A 23173-nucleotide genomic window follows, 5' to 3' on the forward strand; every position below is an offset into this window, starting at 1 on the left:
AAGATATAGCTCGCAAAGTCCGTTTGAGAAAAGGATAGTGACAAATACATTCCTATATAGGTTATGACCAAGATATATAAATGTCCAACGGGCAAAAATATATAGCGGTCCTGAATATTTTCACATGAACACAGATAATCACATAGTTAAGAGACATGAGACAAATCCATGATGCTATAAAAAAGCTACAAAAAGACCGACATGTCAACTCTGTCGTTTAAACCGGCTGGGCCAGTGGCTTTCGTCCTTAGTGTCCATATAGCTTCCTGTCTTAATAATATCTTATGGAGATCGCCGCCTTGCACCGGTTATGCTATTTTTACTATGCCCGCGAAGGTCAAAACTTCAGGGTTACCATCGTGACTTTCTTTGACATGATCGATTAGTCTTGGTACACCTTTGCCCGAGGTGACCGATTTGAAATGCTCTCTGAACCGCATATACAGCCTACGAATGGTCTTACCAATGTAAAATCGCCCGCAAGGACAGAAGACCACATAAACTACGAACTCTGTCTTACAGGAGATAAATTGTCGGACCTGATGTACCACCGGTCCAATGTGTAGTGTTTGGCCCAATAGTTGAAATCTACAATACTGGCAATGACCGCACCGATGATTACCTGTCGGAACAGTCCGCTCCAACCAATTAGATCTATCCCTAGTGATCTGATTCCGTACTAACATATCTCTGATACGTGTCCCCCGTCTGTTAGAAACCAGAGGGCCTCCCTTGCTTCTCCCAGTAAGCTCTCTGTCCCTCTCCAAAACATGCCAGTGTTTGCGAAGGGTGGCTCTAATCTCCCTATCCAAGGGGCTGTATTGAAAACAGAAAGAAAAACGTTGTGACGCTGTATCTAGCGATTTCTTTTTATGACTATAATGTGTGGTTTCTACCCGTTCTAACGTGGATTTTAACAATTCTTCCGGATAGCCTCTATCCCGGAGCCTACCACAGAGTTCCTCTGACTGTTGTTTGAAGCCCTCCTGGGTATTATTCACGCGTCGTGTTCTTAATAACTGGCTAAGGTAAGGTAATAACTGGTAAGGACTTTTTAGTGTGGTGAGGGTGAAAGCTGTTAAAATGTAAAATGGAATTTACCGCTTTTAACACACTGTGCACTTTTTCTCTGCCCGGCGGGTTGATGACACAGGTGGAGCTCGTATTCATTTACTTACTTAACCTGGCGTCACTTCCCGTTTGGTTATGGACCCGTAGAAGCGCTCTTGTGTAGCGCGAAACGGCCGTCGTCTCGTCTGCCGCACTCTCCCTGGCTACTTCCCTCTCCCCCGTGCCGTGAAGATGTCCTGCTTTGTGTCTGAATAAACACCTTGAACTGCAGTCGGTGAGTGCATTTGCAATTCTTTCCTATTACGCTGGATTTACATAGACTTTTTTCATGCAAATAGCACCTCCCTCTCCTTCTCGGACTGCTATATCGGAACAAATGTGCTAATTGGGATTTTCTCTGTGTGTGGGGGGTTGTGCTGCTCCTTTTCCTCTTTTGTTTCTTGATATTGAGATATTTTTAGAGCACGCACACTCCCTCTGAGATTTTCTGTGGTTCTGGATTTTGGTGTGATTGCGATTAGCTCCACCACGTCATGCAGTCCGAGTCAGCACCTGTTCGTGGCAGTCAACAAGCCGGCCGGGAGGACGCCATTCATTATTTTAAAGAGTGCGAGCAGACAGATGAAGTGCATATGTTAAGCACTAGGTCTTTAGAGCATAAACTGACTAATATTTCCGAAAGGGAAGTAAGACTTTTTTGGACGAACAATTCATTACAGTCCTATGTGGATAACAAGAGAGTGCCGAGAGGTCTACGAGTATGGAAGGATATTTCGCATCACAGCAATGATATGACTTTCAAAAGTGAATGGGAGAAAATCATGTTGAAATGCTCCCAGGACCTACTGGAATTGGTTTTAAAATCTAACATACGCAGTTATGATTTGCTCAATGCAGAAATTCTGAAGGCTCAATCGGAGCTGCAAGGCAGATTGACAGATAGCCAGTGGTCAGCTTTCAATAAAAAGTTAGACTCTAAACTGATTCTTATACAAGCAGAGACAAAACAACGAAAAAGAGACAAATTTTTACGCGATAAAGGCGATAATGATTCTGGCAATGTCTTTTCCTGGAATAAAATGTCAAAAGATAATCAGCCTATGCATTCACAAGGCAACAGATTTAGACAAAGGAAACGTTGTTTTCATCAGAAAAAAAGATCCAATCAGCAAAGTGGGAGAGATTATTTGACAACGGAATCTGATTCCAGTCTCAGCGAAGGTCCCACTACTAATGCAGGGTCATCAGAAGAGATGCACTTGGATTCTCAGCACACTACCCCTATCCCTTTAGGAGAAAAACACAGAGGGGCCAGCACAAGTGCCGGCGCTACATGGCAGCGCAAAAGGAAGTTCGTCTCATGGAGACAGGAACGGTTCTAAATATTTCTTCTGAGGACTGCGTGGTTAATTTGACACAACGTAGTCTAGATTCCTCCCAATTGTCTGTATTGGCTAAGGGTCTGAATTATTGTGTCCCAGATGAGTTTGACTTTGTTTCCTTCCAGGTGGACTTGTTTAAAGCTACAAGAAAAATGCATTTATATAAACATTTCCGTTGTAATTCTACAGATCCGGTAGTGCTGGAAGGAGAACATCCTTGCAACATAGGACCTTTGGGCTTCATGGCTAGTGTACAAGGGGGAGCCTTAGCAGATTTACAAGAAGACGCTAAATGCCTGCTTAGCATTACTGATGAGACGCTCGGTAATGAGATCACCAATCCCGATGTTTATGGACCTTTTTTGGGAGGAGTTCCCTCCACATACATACCTCCTGTCTCCCCCGGTAACATGATCGATTTATTCGAAACTCTGGTCCTTAAGGATATAGAAGCCTTATTGTATAATAAGGCTATCCCTAATTTGACTAAAAACGAAAGTAAGGCTCTAAAAGAAATGGCCAATTGGACTGACGTTATTATACGCCCCGCTGATAAGGGGGGAAAGACGGTCTTGTTACCGAGGGAGTTATATATAGCCGAAGCGAATAGACAATTATCTGATACCTCTGTCTATGTTAGGTTACGAGGTGACCCTACCCAGAGGTTTAAAGGAGAGCTTTGTTCCTTCCTTAGGAGGGCGGTGGAGAATGGTGTTATCCCGCAGAGGAAAGCCGAAAAATTGCTCCCCAATTTTCCCATGAGACCACATTGTACTATTTACCGAAAATTCATAAATCCAGCACTGCTCCCTCTGGGAGACCTATTGTGTCAGGGGTCGGTTCACTTACTGAACCCCTTTCGCAATATATCGATTGGTTACTGCGTCCTTTGCTCACTAATGTGCCGTCCTATATCAGGGACACGGATTCCTTCCTTAGACATATTCAGGATTTTGTTTGGCAGCCGGGGTTCTCCATTGGGTCCATTGACGTGGTCAGCTTGTACACTAATATACCCCAAATCTTGGGTGTTGAAACTATAAGACGGATTCTTGACACGACCGATAAGAGTCAGGCATATATTGATTTTGTGTGTGGAGGTTTAGATTTTATTTTAACTCATAATGCCTTCACTTTTCTAGATGTCTGGTATAGGCAGACCACGGGGACTGCCATGGGGACCCCGGCTGCATGTACTTTCGCCAATTTGTACATGGCTGTCTTTGAGGAAGATTATATTTACTCCATCAATAATGTTTTTTTGAAGCACATTAAGTTGCTATTGAGGTATGTGGATGACCTGTTCCTGATATGGGACGGCACTGAGACAGAGTTCCAATCATTTGTGGAATACCTCAACAACAGCAATGTGATGGGGATGTCATTTACACATAAATTTGGGGGCCTTACATTAGAGTTTTTGGATGTGTGATTAGAAGTGGTGGAAGGGAAGGTGTGCACTTCCATCTTTCGGAAACCTTCTGCGGTAAATTCCATCTTACATTTTAACAGCTTTCACCCTCACCACACTAAAAAGTCCTTACCATATAGCCAGTTATTAAGAACACGACGCGTGAATAATACCCAGGAGGGCTTCAAACAACAGTCAGAGGAACTCTGTGGTAGGCTCCGGGATAGAGGCTATCCGGAAGAATTGTTAAAATCCACGTTAGAACGGGTAGAAACCACACATTATAGTCATAAAAAGAAATCGCTAGATACAGCGTCACAACGTTTTTCTTTCTGTTTTCAATACAGCCCCTTGGATAGGGAGATTAGAGCCACCCTTCGCAAACACTGGCATGTTTTGGAGAGGGACAGAGAGCTTACTGGGAGAAGCAAGGGAGGCCCTCTGGTTTCTAACAGACGGGGGACACGTATCAGAGATATGTTAGTACGGAATGGGATCACTAGGGATAGATCTAATTGGTTGGAGCGGACTGTTCCGACAGGTAATCATCGGTGCGGTCATTGCCAGTATTGTAGATTTCATCTATTGGGCCAAACACTACACATTGGACCGGTGGTACATCAGGTCCGACAATTTATCTCCTGTAAGACAGAATTCGTAGTTTATGTGGTTTTCTGTCCTTGCGGGCGATTTTACATTGGTAAGACCATTCGTAGGCTGTATGTGCGGTTCAGAGAGCATTTCAAATCGGTCACCTCGGGCAAAGGTGTACCAAGACTAATCGATCATGTCAAAGAAAGTCATGATGGTAACCCTGAAGTTTTGACCTTCGCAGGCATAGAAAAAATAGCATAACCGGTGCAAGGCGACGATCTCCATAAGATATTATTAAGACAGGAAGCTATATGGATACTAAGGACGAAAGCCACTGGCCCAGCCGGTTTAAACGACAGAGTTTAAATAAAAATTGGCGCGCACTCGGTTTGAATTGGGGAGCGAGGTGCTGGTGTAGTGGGCTGTACAAGCCCTACGTATATGGAGAAATATGGTACACCGCACACTCTATGCTTATATTTGCAAGGTGATAAAAAGTTTATTTTACAAGTGTGGTTTATAATACAAGGAAAGCGACCAAAGGTAATTATAATGACGTTTCGGCCCAACCTGGGCCTTAATCATATAATCGCTAAAGAAAGAAAAAATAAAGCAAAAGAACAAAAAAACAAAATAAACATATGGTATATACAATAAATCTTACAGTAAAACAAAAACAATCATGTTCCCGGCCTGGAAGGAAGAGACAATGGAATGCATACATTGGAGAATCAATACATTCAGAAGCAAAAAAAATGCAATGGCAGTGACATAGCATGTTACATGTGCATAACGAAAACACCACATATGTTCCCCAAATAGAAGAGGAAGAAAAAGAGGGGGGCTAATTCATAGGGCTAGACCAAGACTCTGGGAGCCAGACCTTATGACAAAAAATATCCAGGATACAGGGTACAGAGGCATTACCTTAAATGTACATATATGGGGAGAGGAGAAGGTCCTTGTGGATGAAGGCACACTCTGCAGAAGAGATAATGTAGGTACATGAGATGAGGGAGGTACATAGAAGATAGGGTGTATGAGAGGATATGAAATATACCTTAAATGTCAGATGATAATGCGTGTGATAACGCAATAACAGCCCTGATGTGGGTACTGTGGAGATACAGATGGTGGGCACATGAGCGACAAAACTATAATATGGCTGCAAAAGGTTTGGCAGTGCCGATGGCGCTGTTAGGGGTAGAGTAGAGGAGTAGGTTACCTGGTTGAATGGAAGAACCAAGCGGCGCTCCCGCGCCCTGCTACCGGTGTGTAGCGTGGCCGGCGCTGTAATGTTTTAATGGCGCAAACCGGAAGTAGGACCTGCGGCACCGGAAGTGACGCGGGCGGTCCGGGAACGCAACTGCGCATGCGCGGCCGGCGATTCAGTAAGAACCCGGTTGCTAAGGAGCCATGGTGCTGCAAATGATAGCGGCTGCTGTGGGGCTTGTGTGCCTATATGGGCAACCACGGGTGGAGGTGAATATAGTACGCACTGTCAAAAATAAACCTGGGGAGCCATACAAGGGTGAGAGGGTAATCGGCTATAGGTATATGGCATAATATAAAATAATGGAGGGCTAATAAATATACATCAGTGGCCGTTGGTAATGATAGGGCGGCGTATATGGCTAGGTAGGTGCTGAGGCAAACTAGAGGGACAATGTGAGTGAATATAGAGATATTGGGATTAGGAAACCCTAAGTCAAAGCCTGGAAGGGACTATAGTGGTAGAATGGCTATGGCTATGGTAACTATAGGGAATGGGATACCACTAAAAGTGCTGTATGCGATGTATATATTAAGAGATTAAATGGGTAGTGTACCTCTAAGGGAACTTGCCAGGAGAGTCAGCGGATCTGGAAGGGAACAGGAAGAAATTAGGAAACTAGATTAAACTGACCAATCTATTTCTCTATTTAAACCCCTAGGTGCAAGGGTGTCCAACGTGTATATCCACCAGGTTTCCCTGGATTTTAGATGTTTGATGTGGTTTCCGCCCCGTCTGGGGAGGGGTACATGTTCCAGAACCTGAAATTTAAGTTGAGCCACTGTGTGTCTAGCTTTCATAAAGTGGTCTGGTAGGGGAAGCCAGATTTTGTTGCACCTGATGGTAGATTTGTGGCTTGCGATTCTATCCCGTATATGTTGTGTAGTCTCGCCGACGTAGAGTAGTCCGCAGGGGCACTTAATGACATAGACTACAAAATTGGAATCGCAGGTAAAAAAGCCACGAATGGGGTAAGATTTCCCTGTCCTGGGGTGTGTGACGTTATCTGACTTTATCACATTGGAGCAGGCGGCACAATTCAAGCATGGGAAAGTCCCATTGCGGCGTGAGCTTAAAAATTGCTGTGTTGGTACACGAAGTGTGCTACCCATATCTGCCCTGACTATTTGATCACGAATATTGGGAGGTCTCCTTGTACTCATGAGCTCTGGTACCCTGAAAGACGGGATTTCTGGGTGGGCTCTGCCAAGGAGGGGCCAGTGCTTTTTTATTGCTGAGTACACCTTAGTCATGAAAGGATGGTGAGTGTGTACGAACAGTATCCTTTCCTGGGATTGGCGTGGTGTGGGACTCGTAGGAAGATCAGAAGACCTGTTGAGTTCTTGTCTTAGGAGGGTCAAGGGGTAGTTCCTATCGCTGAATTTTTGTGCCATGGTATTGAGTCGAATTTGTCGCGTCTCAGGGTCCGTGACTATGCGGGAAACTCTTTTAAACTGTGACCTAGGCAGACTGTTTTTGGTAGTGGTTGGATGGCAGCTGGAATAGAGTAACAAACTGTTACAGTCCGTAGGTTTAGTGTAAAGATCCGTTGTTAGTAATCCACTGGCATCTTTCAATATCAAGGTATCCAGGAAGGCTATTTGGGTTTCATGGGTATGGATGGTGAACTTAAGTTCTTGGAAAATGGAATTAAGGGTGGAATAGAATATATCGAGGGTACTAGATGGCCCTGTCCATATCAAAAAAATATCATCTATGTACCTACAGTAATCAAGGACATGTTGGGAAAAGAACTCATGTGTGTAAACGTGTTGAGTTTCAAAGTAATCCATGTACGCATTGGTGTAGGCCGGAGCCACTTTCGAGCCCATAGCGGTCCCGCATACTTGGGCATAGTAGGTGTCCTCAAAGAGGAAACAGTTCTCGAAGAGAACCATACGTAAGAGTTCAAGGCAGAAGGATATGGCATTCTGAGACATGTCTGTATGTTGCAAGAGTTCTCTAGTAGCCTGCATGCCCTTCTCGTGGGTTATAGAAGTGTATAGACTGTTGACGTCCATGGTGACCAGAATGCTATGGGAAGGTACCTGATGTAGCTGTTTGATTCTTTCAAGAAATTGATTAGTGTCTAATATGAAGGACTTGGTGTTTTTGGTCAGGGGTGTCAAAATTTTTTCGAGGAATACTGAGAGTGGTGAAAGAACCGAGTCGGTGGAGGCCACGATAGGTCTACCCGGGGGATTTTGTAGGGATTTATGTATTTTCGGTAGGACGTAAAAAACCGGAATGATGGGATGGGGGTTCTGAAGGAAAGTAGCTGTCTTGCTATCAATCGTATCATTGTCCTGGTATATTTTGATGGTTTCCCTAATTTTTGTGGAAATTGCAATGGTAGGATCCCTGGGTATGATCTTGTAGGTATTGGTGTCTGCTAGCTGTCTAAGGATCTCTCCCCGGTACTGCGTCCGATCCATGACCACTGTGGCACCTCCTTTGTCAGCAGGTTTTATAGTGATGGTATTGTTGGACCGTAAAGAGGAGAGTGCCTGTTTCTCTTCCAGTGTCATGTTGGTATGCGTGGGGAAGAATCCTAGTCTTTGTTCATGCGTTAAGGATTTGATATCACGATCTACCAGAGAGATGAATGTTTCAATAGCGTGATATGAGTGAGGTGGGGAAAAAGTGCTAGTATTACGAAGTCCCAGAGAAGAGATAGACAGTGCTGAGGTGGTTTCAGTAGATCCGGGAGGTCTCCCGACCGGAACAGTTGTTGGTAAATTGCCAAAGTGAGTTTTAAGTCTTATTGATCTGTAGAAACGATGCAAGTCCTTCTCCAGCTGGAATGAGTCCCAATGAGGTGTTGGACAGAAAGATAATCCTTTCTGTAGGACGGTCAGTTCCGCCGGTGACAGGGAGTAGCTGGAGATGTTAACCACTTGATTGGCTGGCTTACCTGGCTTCGGGTCAACATCCTTTCTCCGCGATCTTCGGGTTGGTCTGTTTGGTTTCGTCCCCCTCTGCGGCCTGTAGCTAAAAAATGCTGCCTGTTGGAACCGGTGGAGGAATCGCTGCCGGAGCTGTAGGATCCTGGTCTCCTGGGGTAGTTGCGACAACACCAGTTTGTGGTATTGGATGAGTCGCTCCATCGGTACACCTTGTCGGTAGCGTAATCTTCACTATCCCTCTGGAACTTGAGTCTCTTACGTTCCTGCAGGCTTTTTTCGAATTCCAAGATGGCTTTGTCTGTTTTAGTTTTTAGTGCGGTCCAGTCAGTGGATGAAAGGGTGGTCGTCAACTGGGTCTCGATGGCCTGGATACTTTTTTTAACGTCAATAATTTCCTTCTGGAGGTATTCTATAGTGAGGATGATGATGTCTAGTGAGCATTTATTTAGGATTTGCTTATACCTATCGCAAAATTCCGGATTGTCTGCGAATAGTGTGGGTCGAAGATTACACCTCAATCCTCTAGGAATTTTGCTCTGGCGAAAGTATTCGGCCAGGGTAGTGCAGTGTAGGTCATAAGAGACTAGCTTCCGCTTAGTCTTTTCATAATCCCTGGTTCTCAAATCGGTTGCGGGTGTTTTAAGAAACTCAGTGGAACCAGTCACTGATGACACAATATTAGCGCAAGTGGCTGTATCATAGGCAAAGGTTGTGATGGACATTAGGGCAAACTGGTGCAGCGGCCAAGATTATGACAAAGTATTTGCGATAGGTATAAGCAAATCCTAAATAAATGCTCACTAGACATCATCATCCTCACTATAGAAAACCTCCAGAAGGAAATTATTGACGTTAAAAAAAGTATCCAGGCCATCGAGACCCAGTTGATGACCACCCTTTCATCCACTGACTGGACCGCACTAAAAACTAAAACAGACAAAGCCATCTTGGAATTCGAAAAAAGCCTGCAGGAACGTAAGAGACTCAAGTTCCAGAGGGATAGTGAAGATTACGCTACCGACAAGGTGTACCGATGGAGCGACTCATCCAATACCACAAACTGGCGTCGTCGCAACTACCCCAGGAGACCAGGATCCTACAGCTCCGGCAGCGATTCCTCCACCGGTTCCAACAGGCAGCATTTTTTAGCTACAGGCCGCAGAGGGGGACGAAACCAAACAGACCAACCCGAAGATCGCGGAGAAAGGATAAGCCAGGTAAGCCAGGTAAGCCAGCCAATCAAGTGGTTAACATCTCCAGCTACTCCCTGTCACCGGCGGAACTGACCGTCCTACAGAAAGGATTATCTTTCTGTCCAACACCTCATTGGGACTCATTCCAGCTGGAGAAGGACTTGCATCGTTTCTACAGATCAATAAGACTTAAAACTCACTTTGGCAATTTACCAACAACTGTTCCGGAGACCTCCCGGATCTACTGAAACCACCTCAGCACTGTCTATCTCTTCTCTGGGACTTCGTAATACTAGCACTTTTTCCCCACCTCACTCATATCACGCTATTGAAACATTCATCTCTCTGGTAGATCGTGATATCAAATCCTTAACACATGAACAAAGACTAGGATTCTTCCCCACGCATACCAACATGACACTGGAAGAGAAACAGGCACTCTCCTCTTTACGGTCCAACAATACCATCACTATAAAACCTGCTGACAAAGGAGGTGCCACAGTGGTCATGGATCGGACGCAGTACCGGGGAGAGATCCTTAGACAGCTAGCAGACACCAATACCTACAAGATCATACCCAGGGATCCTACCATTGCAATTTCCACAAAAATTAGGGAAACCATCAAAATATACCAGGACAATGATACGATTGAGCAAGACAGCTACTTTCCTTCAGAACCCCCATCCCATCATTCCGGTTTTTTACGTCCTACCGAAAATACATAAATCCCTACAAAATCCCCCGGGTAGACCTATCGTGGCCTCCACCGACTCGGTTCTTTCACCACTCTCAGTATTCCTCGAAAAAATTTTGACACCCCTGACCAAAAACACCAAGTCCTTCATATTAGACACTAATCAATTTCTTGAAAGAATCAAACAGCTACATCAGGTACCTTCCCATAGCATTCTGGTCACCATGGACGTCAACAGTCTATACACTTCTATAACCCACGAGAAGGGCATGCATGCTACTAGAGAACTCTTGCAACATACAGACATGTCTCAGAATGCCATATCCTTCTGCCTTGAACTCTTACGTATGGTTCTCTTCGAGAACTATTTCCTCTTTGAGGACACCTACTATGCCCAAGTATGCGGGACCGCTATGGGCTCGAACGTGGCTCCGGCCTACGCCAATGCGTACATGGATTACTTTGAAACTCAACACGTTTACACACATGAGTTCTTTTCCCAACATGTCCTTGATTACTGTAGGTACATAGATGATATTTTTTTGATATGGACAGGGCCATCTAGTACCCTCGATATATTCTATTCCACCCTTAATTCCATTTTCCAAGAACTTAAGTTCACCATCCATACCCATGAAACCCAAATAGCCTTCCTGGATACCTTGATATTGAAAGATGCCAGTGGATTACTAACAACGGATCTTTACACTAAACCTACGGACTGTAACAGTTTGTTACTCTATTCCAGCTGCCATCCAACCACTACCAAAAACAGTCTGCCTAGGTCACAGTTTAAAAGAGTTTCCCGCATAGTCACGGACCCTGAGACGCGACAAATTCGACTCAATACCATGGCACAAAAATTCAGCGATAGGAACTACCCCTTGACCCTCCTAAGACAAGAACTCAACAGGTCTTCTGATCTTCCTACGAGTCCCACACCACGCCAATCCCAGGAAAGGATACCGTTCGTACACACTCACCATCCTTTCATGACTAAGGTGTACTCAGCAATAAAAAAGCACTGGCCCCTCCTTGGCAGAGCCCACCCAGAAATCCCGTCTTTCAGGGTACCAGCGCTCATGAGTACAAGGAGACCTCCCAATATTCGTGATCAAATAGTCAGGGCAGATATGGGTAGCACACTTCGTGTACCAACACAGCAATTTTTAAGCTCACGCCGCAATGGGACTTTCCCATGCTTGAATTGTGCCGCCTGCTCCAATGTGATAAAGTCAGATAACGTCACACACCCCAGGACAGGGAAATCTTACCCCATTCGTGGCTTTTTTACCTGCGATTCCAATTTTGTAGTCTATGTCATTAAGTGCCCCTGCGGACTACTCTACGTCGGCGAGACTACACAACATATACGGGATAGAATTGCAAGCCACAAATCTACCATCAGGTGCAACAAAATCTGGCTTCCCCTACCAGACCACTTTATGAAAGCTAGACACTTAGTGGCTCAACTTAAATTTCAGGTTCTGGAACATGTACCCCGCCCCAGACGGGGCGGAAACCACATCAAACATCTAAAATCCAGGGAAACCTGGTGGATATACACGTTGGACACCCTTGCACCTAGGGGTTTAAATAGAGAAATAGATTGGTCAGTTTAATCTAGTTTCCTAATTTCTTCCTTTTCCCTTCCAGATCCGCTGACTCTCCTGGCAAGTTCCCTTAGAGGTACACTACCCATTTAATCTCTTAATATATACATCGCATACAGCACTTCTAGTGGTATCCCATTCCCTATAGTTACCATAGCCATAGCCATTCTACCACTATAGTCCCTTCCAGGCTTTGACTTAGGGTTTCCTAATCCCAATATCTCTATATTCACTCACATTGTCCCTCTAGTTTGCCTCAGCACCTACCTAGCCATATACGCCGCCCTATCATTACCAACGGCCACTGATGTATATTTATTAGCCCTCCATTATTTTATATTATGCCATATACCTATAGCCGATTACCCTCTCACCCTTGTATGGCTCCCCAGGTTTATTTTTGACAGTGCGTACTATATTCACCTCCACCCGTGGTTGCCCATATAGGCACACAAGCCCCACAGCAGCCGCTATCATTTGCAGCACCATGGCTCCTTAGCAACCGGGTTCTTACTGAATCGCCGGCCGCGCATGCGCAGTTGCGTTCCCGGACCGCCCGCGTCACTTCCGGTGCCGCAGGTCCTACTTCCGGTTTGCGCCATTAAAACATTACAGCGCCGGCCACGCTACACACCGGTAGCAGGGCGCGGGAGCGCCGCTTGGTTCTTCCATTCAACCAGGTAACCTACTCCTCTACTCTACCCCTAACAGCGCCATCGGCACTGCCAAACCTTTTGCAGCCATATTATAGTTTTGTCGCTCATGTGCCCACCATCTGTATCTCCACAGTACCCACATCAGGGCTGTTATTGCGTTATCACACGCATTATCATCTGACATTTAAGGTATATTTCATATCCTCTCATACACCCTATCTTCTATGTACCTCCCTCATCTCATGTACCTACATTATCTCTTCTGCAGAGTGTGCCTTCATCCACAAGGACCTTCTCCTCTCCCCATATATGTACATTTAAGGTAATGCCTCTGTACCCTGTATCCTGGATATTTTTTGTCATAAGGTCTGGCTCCCAGAGTCTTGGTCTAGCCCTATGAATTAGCCCCCCTCTTTTTCTTCCTCTTCTATTTGGGGAACATATGTGGTGTTTTCGTTATGCACATGTAACATGCTATGTCACTGCCATTGCATTTTTTTTGCTTCTGAATGTATTGATTCTCCAATGTATGCATTCCATTGTCTCTTCCTTCCAGGCCGGGAACATGATTGTTTTTGTTTTACTGTAAGATTTATTGTATATACCATATGTTTATTTTGTTTTTTTGTTCTTTTGCTTTATTTTTTCTTTCTTTAGCGATTATATGATTAAGGCCCAGGTTGGGCCGAAACGTCATTATAATTACCTTTGGTCGCTTTCCTTGTATTATAAACCACACTTGTAAAATAAACTTCTAAACGACAGAGTTGACATGTCGGTCTTTTTGTAGCTTTTTTATAGCATCATGGATTTGTCTCATGTCTCTTAACTATGTGATTATCTGTGTTCATGTGAAAATATTCAGGACCGCTATATATTTTTGCCCGTTGGACATTTATATATCTTGGTCATAACCTATATAGGAATGTATTTGTCACTATCCTTTTCTCAAACGGACTTTGCGAGCTATATCTTTGAGTAATCTCTGAGTAATAAGATATGAAGCACTTGTTGCCACACTTCGATTGTAGGACTGCATATATATATCTATTTGTATTTATTTGTTCGATGTCAGTTATATGCGTTTGTTTTTAATTGGTTTTAACACACTGTGCACTTTTTCTCTGCCCGGCGGGTTGATGACACAGGTGGAGCTCGTATTCATTTACTTACTTAACCTGGCGTCACTTCCCGTTTGGTTATGGACCCGTAGAAGCGCTCTTGTGTAGCGCGAAACGGCCGTCGTCTCGTCTGCCGCACTCTCCCTGGCTACTTCCCTCTCCCCCGTGCCGTGAAGATGTCCTGCTTTGTGTCTGAATAAACACCTTGAACTGCAGTCGGTGAGTGCATTTGCAATTCTTTCCTATTACGCTGGATTGACATTGGATTTAAACCACGCTTCACTGGTCGTGACCAGCCGCGACAAATCAGTGATATTGGCACAGGATTTAAACACCACTTCAGTGATTGGTTGCGCATGGCCGGCCACGACCAATCAGCGATATTGGCGCAGTATTTAAACGCTTTGGTTATTGGTCTTTCCCGGCCGGCCACGACCAATCAGCGACCGGTCGCGAATTGGCGCCAGATTTGAACCATGCTTCGCTGATCCGCCAGCCAGGCGCGATCAATCAGTGATATTGGCGCGGAATTTAACCCCCACTCACAGCGCAACGTACATACATACATTGTGGTATAAAGAAGAAAAGAGCCGGCACTCACCGATCGTCCGGAACAGGTACCTTTATTGAAGTGCGGTTAAGACATCTTCACGGCCGGGGGTGCTAAACAAGGAGAGCGGCAAGCATGACAACGGCCGTTTCTCGCCTAGTGTGCGCTTCTACGGGTCAATGTGTGGATGTCAGGAACGCTGGGGGAAGTAGAAGGACAGGAGAAACAACTCCTCCCCCACCTCCTCCCATAATTAACCCAACACTCCCCACACCGTGACAGAAGTACTAAAAACATGTTAAAAACAAAACTATCACTAAATCAAAATGAAAAAATGTGGTTGCTACTGCAAAGTTCATTAAGCGATGCTGGCGATACTTTTTATAATAGAACTTACTAGAAAATGACAGATATAATTACAGCAAAGAAATGCATCTCTAACGTATCTTTTATATGCACTAAAGAGGGGAAAAAAATTATTTTAGAAAACTATACGTCGTCATGACATCCGCTATCCCTACTGGGAAATGTGCCGAATGTTACAAAACATGACAATATGCACATAATAGAAAAATAGACATATCGACTCTGTCATTAAGACCTAAAGGGCCCATTGCGTTTGTCTGCATGATTCATCGTGCTTCTCTTCTTAACAAATATTATGGAGGTCTCCTCCTCTCTTAGGTAAAACCACTTTATCTATGCCCGCGAATGTCAATACGTTAGTATTTCCTTCATGTGTTTCGCGCACAAGTTCGATTAGTCTAGGTACGCCTTTACCTGTAATGACAGATCTACAGTGCTCGCGGAATCGCACATAGAGACAACGTATTGTTTTGCCGATGTAAAAACGCCTACATGGGTAATACACGACATATATGTTTTTTGTTTTACAGGATATAAACGTTTTGACTGTGTGTTTGACCGGGCCTATATTAAGAATTTGGCCTATTATGTGGCTTTTACAATGTTCACAATGCCCGCAGCGATAATTCCCCCTAGGCGCCTCTGAGTCTAGCCAATTAGTTCTATCACTGGAAATTCGGTTATGTACCAAAATATCCCTCAGGTTGGTACTACGTCTGTTTGATATTAGTGGACCCCTATTACTGGTTTCTATGAGGTCTCTGTCTTTTTCAAGTATGTGCCAATTACGTCTGATGGCAGACCGAATGTGCATGTCTAACGGGCTGTATTGAAAACAAAATGTAAAACGTTTCCCTATACTGGGATTACTCTGCACCTTGTCATCATTGTTGGCCTTAATTTTTTCTCTGGCTTCCTGCAATAGTTTCCTCGGGTATCCCCTTCTTACCAACCTATTGTAAAGCTCAGTAGATTGCCGTTCTGCACCCTCTATTGTGTTATTGGCTCTACGTACCCTTAGAAGCTGGCTATATGGAAGTGACCGTTTGGTGTGACCAGGGTGGTAACTACCGTAGTGGAGTACCGAATTTGTTGCAACCGGTTTCCTATACAGGGTCGTATTTAGGGTCCCATCACTGACCATTACTGTTACAGCCAGGAAATTTAGACGCGTGCCCCCAAAATCTGCTGTAAATGACATGTTCATCGTGTTGGTGTTAAGGAAGGCCACGAATTTGACGAATGTCTCCTCCGGGCCATCCCACACGAAGAACATGTCATCAACGTATCTGCAGTAAAACTTAATATGTTTTAAATATGTATTCTGGTTGGCATAGATATAGCGTTCCTCAAAAAGGCCCAAAAATAAGTTTGCAAAGGTACATGCTGCCGGAGTCCCCATTGCAGTCCCGGTAATCTGCCTATACCACAAGTCCATAAATGTGAATGCGTTGTGTGTTAATATAAACTGTAAAGCTTCACAAATAAAATTAATAAAGGACCGAGTACGATCGGTGGTATTGAGAATGTGTCTGACTGCTTCTACTCCTTCTTCCTGAGGGATGCTGGTGTATAGGTTAACTACATCTACCGAGGCTAAAGCAAAGCCTGGTTGCCACTGGAAATGTCTGATATTACGTAAGAAAGCATCAGTATCTTTTGTATATGACGGAATACTGGTAAGTATGGGACGTAGTAGCCAATCAATATACTTAGATAATGGTTCGGTAAGTGAACCTATACCGGATACGATCGTGCGTCCGGGGGGATAGGTTATAGATATATGGATTTTCGGGACATGATACCAACGTGGTTTAATGGGGAACTCCGGCAGCAATTTCTCAGCTTTCCCTTGCGTAATAACCCCCATTTCTACTGATTGCTTAAGGAAGGACTGTAATGCTCCCCTGAACTTATGTGTGGGGTCATGTGGCAACTTAATATATGTGTGGGCATCTGCCAATTGTTTGTTTGCCTCATTGATGTACATGTTTTTAGGGATCAACACTATTTTACCGCCTTTGTCCGCCTGTCTTACTACAGTATCAGTCCACCCGATAATCTCTTTTAAAGCCTCCCGTTCTGGGTCTGATAGATTGGATGGTGCTCCTTTATATACTAAAGCTTCAACATCTTTAATAACTAGGGTCTCAAACAGGTCTATAACGTTCCCTGGTGACGTAGGTGGCATGTATTTGGAGGGTACTCCTCCCAAAAAAGGCCCCTCAGAGATTGGGGGTACATAATTAGTCGGGACCTCATTATCAGTAATGCTTAACAGAAGGGCTGCGTCTTCTCTACTGTCTGCTAGCGATTGTGATCCTGTTTCTGCAACAAAAAAAACCAGTGGCCCAATCTTAACCGGTTTGTCACCATCTTTCTCCGGGGGGGTATCTTTTTTGGATAAAAAGGCTTTATGAAGGTGCATTTTACAGGTTGCCTTAAAGAGGTCAATTTTAAAATCCGTCAAGTTAAAGTCAGTAGGGATGCAATACGAAAGTCCTTTATTTAATAATGAGAGATGGTGCGCCCTCAACTGGTGGCCAGTCAGGTTCAATACATGTTGCTCTGTCTCTAAATCTGTTGTCTCTGTCTCCAAGAGACTTTCTATCTCTTGCGGCGGAGGTCGTATCCACTTCCTCCTTCCTCCTCGCCGTGTTCTCCTTCTAAAGGGGATCCTGGTCTTATATTATCATGCCCCGACATGGCTTCCACTGGTCTTATAGGGGCAGCTGCTCCCTCGCTTAAACTCGAATCGGACTCAGTTGTGAGGTAGTCTCTTCTTTGATACTGTTTCCGTTTTTTATTTCTGTTTCTATTTCTTGTGCCTACATGATGAGTTCTCTCTTGACCTTTATTTTCTCCTCGTAATTGTTTATGCCAAGTAAACACTCGTCCCATTTCAAAATCGTTTTTATCACGGATAAATTTATCTCTCTTGCGTATTTTAATATCCGCTTGTATTGGGATAATTTTCGAATCCAATTTTTTATTTAGTTGCGTCCATTGGCTGTCTGTCAATCTGCTCTTAAGTTCTTCTTGAGTTTTCTTTAACTCATTATTAACCTGTTCGTAACTCTGTATGTTGGATTTGAGTACCAGCTGCAGCAACTCCTTTGAACATTTCAGCATGATGTTCTCCCACTCCGTTTGGAAAGTGGGCTCAGTGGTAAAGTGTGCTATTTCTTTCCACACCCTCAAACCTCGGGGGACTCTACCACTCTCAGCATAAGACTTTAGGGAGTTGTTTGTCTAGAAAAGTCTGATCTCCCTTTCCGTTAAGTTCATCAATTTGAACTCTAATGATTTAGTGCTTAGTGTTCGTACTTCGTCTGCTTGCTCGCACTCCTTCAAGTAATTAATCACGTCCTCCCGGCCGGCTTGCAAGCCTGTTCTCACGGGCTGAACTTCCATGTCCATCCAAAATTAAACACTTATGTGTAACTTGCACTAAGCTGGATGGATTAATGCAGTAGTCCGTTCAAAATACTGGAAAACAGCGTGCTCAGTCCCAAATCACAAGGTAATGCACAAAATGTAGAGACAGCTGGACGGCACCACCGCTCTCAAACACAGTGTGAACTGCTCACCTGCAATGGAGGTTCAGACTTCTGATCACGGGTGCCTTGGCAGAAGCAGCAGACAGTCAATGCGGTATAAAGAAGAAAAGAGCCGGCACTCACCGATCGTCCGGAACAGGTACCTTTATTGAAGTGCGGTTAAGACATCTTCACGGCCGGGGGTGCTAAACAAGGAGAGCGGCAAGCATGACGACGGCCGTTTCGCGCCTAGTGTGCGCTTCTACGGGTCAATGTGTGGATGTCAGAAACGCTGGGGGAAGTAGAAGGACAGGAGAAACAACTCCTCCCCCACCTCCTCCCATAATTAACCCAACACTCCCCACACCGTGACAGAACTACTAAAAACATGTTAAAAACAAAACTATCACTAAATCAAAACGAAAAAATGTGGTTGCTACTGCAAAGTTCATTAAGCGATGCTGGCGATACTATTTATAATAGAACTTACTAGAAAATGACAGATATAATTACAGCAAAGAAACGCATCTTTAACGTATCTTTTATATGCACTAAAGAGGGGGAAAAAAATTATTTTAGAAAACTATACGTCGTCATGACATCCGCTATCCCTACTGGGAAATGTGCCGAATGTTACAAAACATGACAATATGCACATTATAGAAAAATAGACATATCGACTCTGTCATTAAGACCTAAAGGGCCCATTGCGTTCGTCTGCATGATCCATTGTGCTTCTCTTCTTAACCATATATTATGGAGGTCTCCTCCTCTCTTAGGTAAAACCACTTTATCTATGCCCGCGAATGTAAATACGTTAGGATTTCCTTCATGTGTTTCGCGCACATGTTCGATTAGTCTAGGTACGCCTTTACCTGTAATGACAGATCTACAGTGCTCGCAGAATCGCACATAGAGTACATACATACATACATATTCTAGAATACCGATGCGTTAGAATCGGGCCACCATCTAGTAGTTATATACTCACCTTCCGGCAGCCCCGGATCTAGCCCAGGCCTTTAGCAACGCTCCGTTCCCAGTAATGCCTTGCGGCAATAACCCGTGATGATGTAGCGGTCTCGCGAGACCGCTACGTGATCTGGGGTCATTGCCGCAAAGCATTCTTGGGTCCGGAGCATCGCGAGGAGCGGGAAAAGCTGCCGCGGACGCCGGAAGGTGAAAATATAATGATTTTTTTTTTAAATTATTATTTTTAACATTATATGTTTTTACTATTGATGCTGCGTAGGCATCACACTTACAGGGTTAATGGCAGCGTTAACGGACTGCGTTACTCCATGTTATATGTTACTATATAGATGATGATAGAGCTATAGAAGATAGAGCTATAGATGATAGAGATCTAGATAAAGATTATATACAGATATAGATGATAGAGATATAGATGATAGATATAGATGAGAGATTTTATAGAGATATAGATGATATTGATATAGACAATATAGATTATATAGATATAGATGATTTATAGATGATATAGATAGAAATATATAGTTGATATAGATAATATAGATGATATAGATGATCTATAGAGCTATACATGATATAGAGATACAGATGATATAGAGATATATAGATATAGATGATAGAGATATAGATTATATAGATATCAATGATATAGCTATAGATGATATATAGATTATAGAGATATAGATGATAGAGATAGATCTAGATAGATATAGGTTATAAATATATAAATTCTATAGATATAGATGATAGAGATATCGATGATATAGCTATCGACGATAGAGATACAGTATATATAGAGATAAAGATGATTTATATAGAGATAAAGATAATATGGTATAGATAAATACATATATATATATAGATGATAGATATAGATGATATAGATAAAAATGATATAGATGATAGATATATTTATAGATGATATAGATGATATATAGAAGAAAAAAATCAAGGCAGCACTCCAATTGTTTCAGGTGGAAAAAAGTGAAAAAACTTTATTCTGCCCCACTCATCCTGGGCAACGTTTCGGCTCCTTCTGAGCCTTTGTCAAGCAGTGGGTATTACAATCAAGAGTACTTTTATAGCCATATTCAACAGTCTCAAGTGCATACAATCAATATAATTATCTTAAAACTAGATGGTGGCCCAATTCTAACGCATCGGGTATTCTAGAATATGCATGTCCACGTAGTATATTGCACAGCCCACATAGTATATTGCCCAGCCACGTAGTATATTGCCCAGCTACGTAGTATATTGCCCAGTCACGTAGTATATTGCCCAGCCACGTAGTATATTGCCCAGCCACGTAGTATATTGGCCAGTCACGTAGTATATTGGCCAGTCACATAGTATATTGCCCAGCTACGTAGTATATTGCCCAGTCATGTAGTATATTGCCCAGACCCATAGTATATTAACCAGCTACGTAGTATATTGCCCAGTCACATAGTATATTGCCCAGCCACGTAGTATATTGGCCAGTCACGTAGTATATTGCCCAGCCACGTAGTATATTACCCAGCCACGTAGTATATTGCCCAGTTACGTAGTATATTGGCCAGTCACGTAGTATATTGCCCAGCTACATAGTATATTGCACAGCGACGTAGTATATTGCCCAGTCACGTAGTATATTGCCCAGACACGTAGTATATTAACTAGCTACGTAGTATATTGCCCAGTCACGTAGTATATTGCCCAGCCACGTAGTATATTGGCCTGTCACGTAGTATATTGGCCAGTCACGTAGTATATTGGCCAGTCACATAGTATATTGCCCAGTCACGTAGTATATTGCCCAGCTACGTAGTATATTGCACAGCGACGTAGTATGTTGCCCAGTCACGTAGTATATTGCCCAGTCACGTAGTATATTGCCCAGCCACATAGCATATTGCCCAGCTACATAGTATATTGCACAGCGACGTAGTATATTGCCCAGTCACGTAGTATATTGCCCAGCTACGTAGTATATTGCACAACGATGTAGTATACAGCACAGACACATAGTATATTGCCCAGTCACGTAGTATATTGCCCAGCGACGTAGTATACAGCACAGAGCCACGTAGTATATTGCCCAGTCACGTAGTATATAACACTGCCCACACAGTATATAACACTGGCCACGTAATATCTAGCACAGCCCATGCAGTACATAACACAGCCCACATAGTATGTAACACTGGCCAGGTAGTATACAGCACAGAGCCACGCGGTATATAATACAGCCCATGTAGTATATAGCAGTGTGGGCACCATATCCCTGTTAAAAAAAAATAGTTCTATACTCACCCACCGGGATCCAATCTAGCGAAGCTGTCCCGATGCGCGCGCGGCTGCCGCCATCTTCCGTTCCCAGGATGCATTGTGAAATTACCCAGATGACTTAGCGGTCTCGCGAGACCGTTAAGTCTTCTGGGTAATTTCGCAATGCATCGCTGGGAACGGAAGAAGCCGGCAGGCGCGAGCGGCTCGGCGGACTACGGAGGGTGAGTATAGCAGGTTTTTTGTTTTTTTTTATTATTTTTAACATTACATTTTTTTACTATTGATGCCGCATAGGCAGCATCAATAGTAAAAAGTTGGGGAAACACAGGGTTAATAGCAGCGGTAACGGAGTGCGTTACCCGCAGCATAACGCGGTCCGTTACCGCTGGCATTAACCCTGTGTGAGCAGTGACCAGAGGGGAGTATGCGGGCGCCGGGCAGTGACTGCGGGGAGTAAGGAGCGGCCATTTTCTTCCGGACTGTGCCCGTCGCTGATTGGTCATGGCTGTTTTGCCACGACCAATCAGCGACTTGGATTCCATGACAGACAGAGGCCGCGACCAATGAATATCTGTGACAGACAGAAGGACAGACAGAAAGATGGAAGTGACCCTTAGACAATTATATAGATGTTGGATTTGAAACATACAGAGAAACAACTTAGATTTAAAATCATTGATGCAATTCCACCACAAGGAAGAGGGGGCAACAGAGTGCCTTCTAAAGAAACATGAACTTAAATGGATATACAGTACAGACAAAAAGTTTGGACACACCTTCTCATTTAAAGATTGCTTTATATTTTCATGACTATGAAAATTGTATATTCACACTGAAGGCATCAAAACTATGAAGTAACACACGTGGAATTATATACTTAACAAAAAAGTGTTAAACAACTGAAATTATGTCTTATATTCTAGGTTCTTCAAAGTAGCCACCTTTTGCTTTGATGACTGCTTTGCACACTCTTGGCATTCTCTTGATGAGCTTCAAGAGGTAGTCACCAGGAATGGTTTTCAATTCACAGGTGTGCCCTGTCAGGTTTAATAAGTGGGATTTCTTGCCTTATAAATGGGGTTGGGACCATCAGTTGTGTTGTGCAGAAGTCTGGTGGATACACAGTTGATAATCTTACTGAATAGACTGTTAGAATTTGTAGTATGGCAAGAAAAAAGCAGCTAAGTAAATAAAAATGAGTGGCCATCATTTATTTAAGAAATTAAGGTCAGTCAGTCCGAAAAATTGGGAAAACGTTGAAATTGTCCCCAAGTGCAGTGGCAAAAACTATCAAGCGCTACAAAGAAACTGGCTCACATGAGGACCGCCCCAGGAAAGGAAGACCAAGAGTCACCTCTGCTTCTGAGGATAAGTTTATCCAAGTCACCAGCCTCAGAAATCGCAGGTTAACAGCATTGCAGATTGTAGACCAGGTCAATGTCACACAGAGTTCTAGCAGCAGAGACATCTCTACAACAACTGTTGAGGAGACTTTGTGCAGCAGGCCTTCATGGTAAAATAGCTGCTAGGAAACCA

The sequence above is a fragment of the Ranitomeya imitator genome, chromosome 1 (assembly GCF_032444005.1).
Source record: "Ranitomeya imitator isolate aRanImi1 chromosome 1, aRanImi1.pri, whole genome shotgun sequence".
Classification (NCBI taxonomy): Eukaryota; Metazoa; Chordata; class Amphibia; order Anura; family Dendrobatidae; genus Ranitomeya; species Ranitomeya imitator.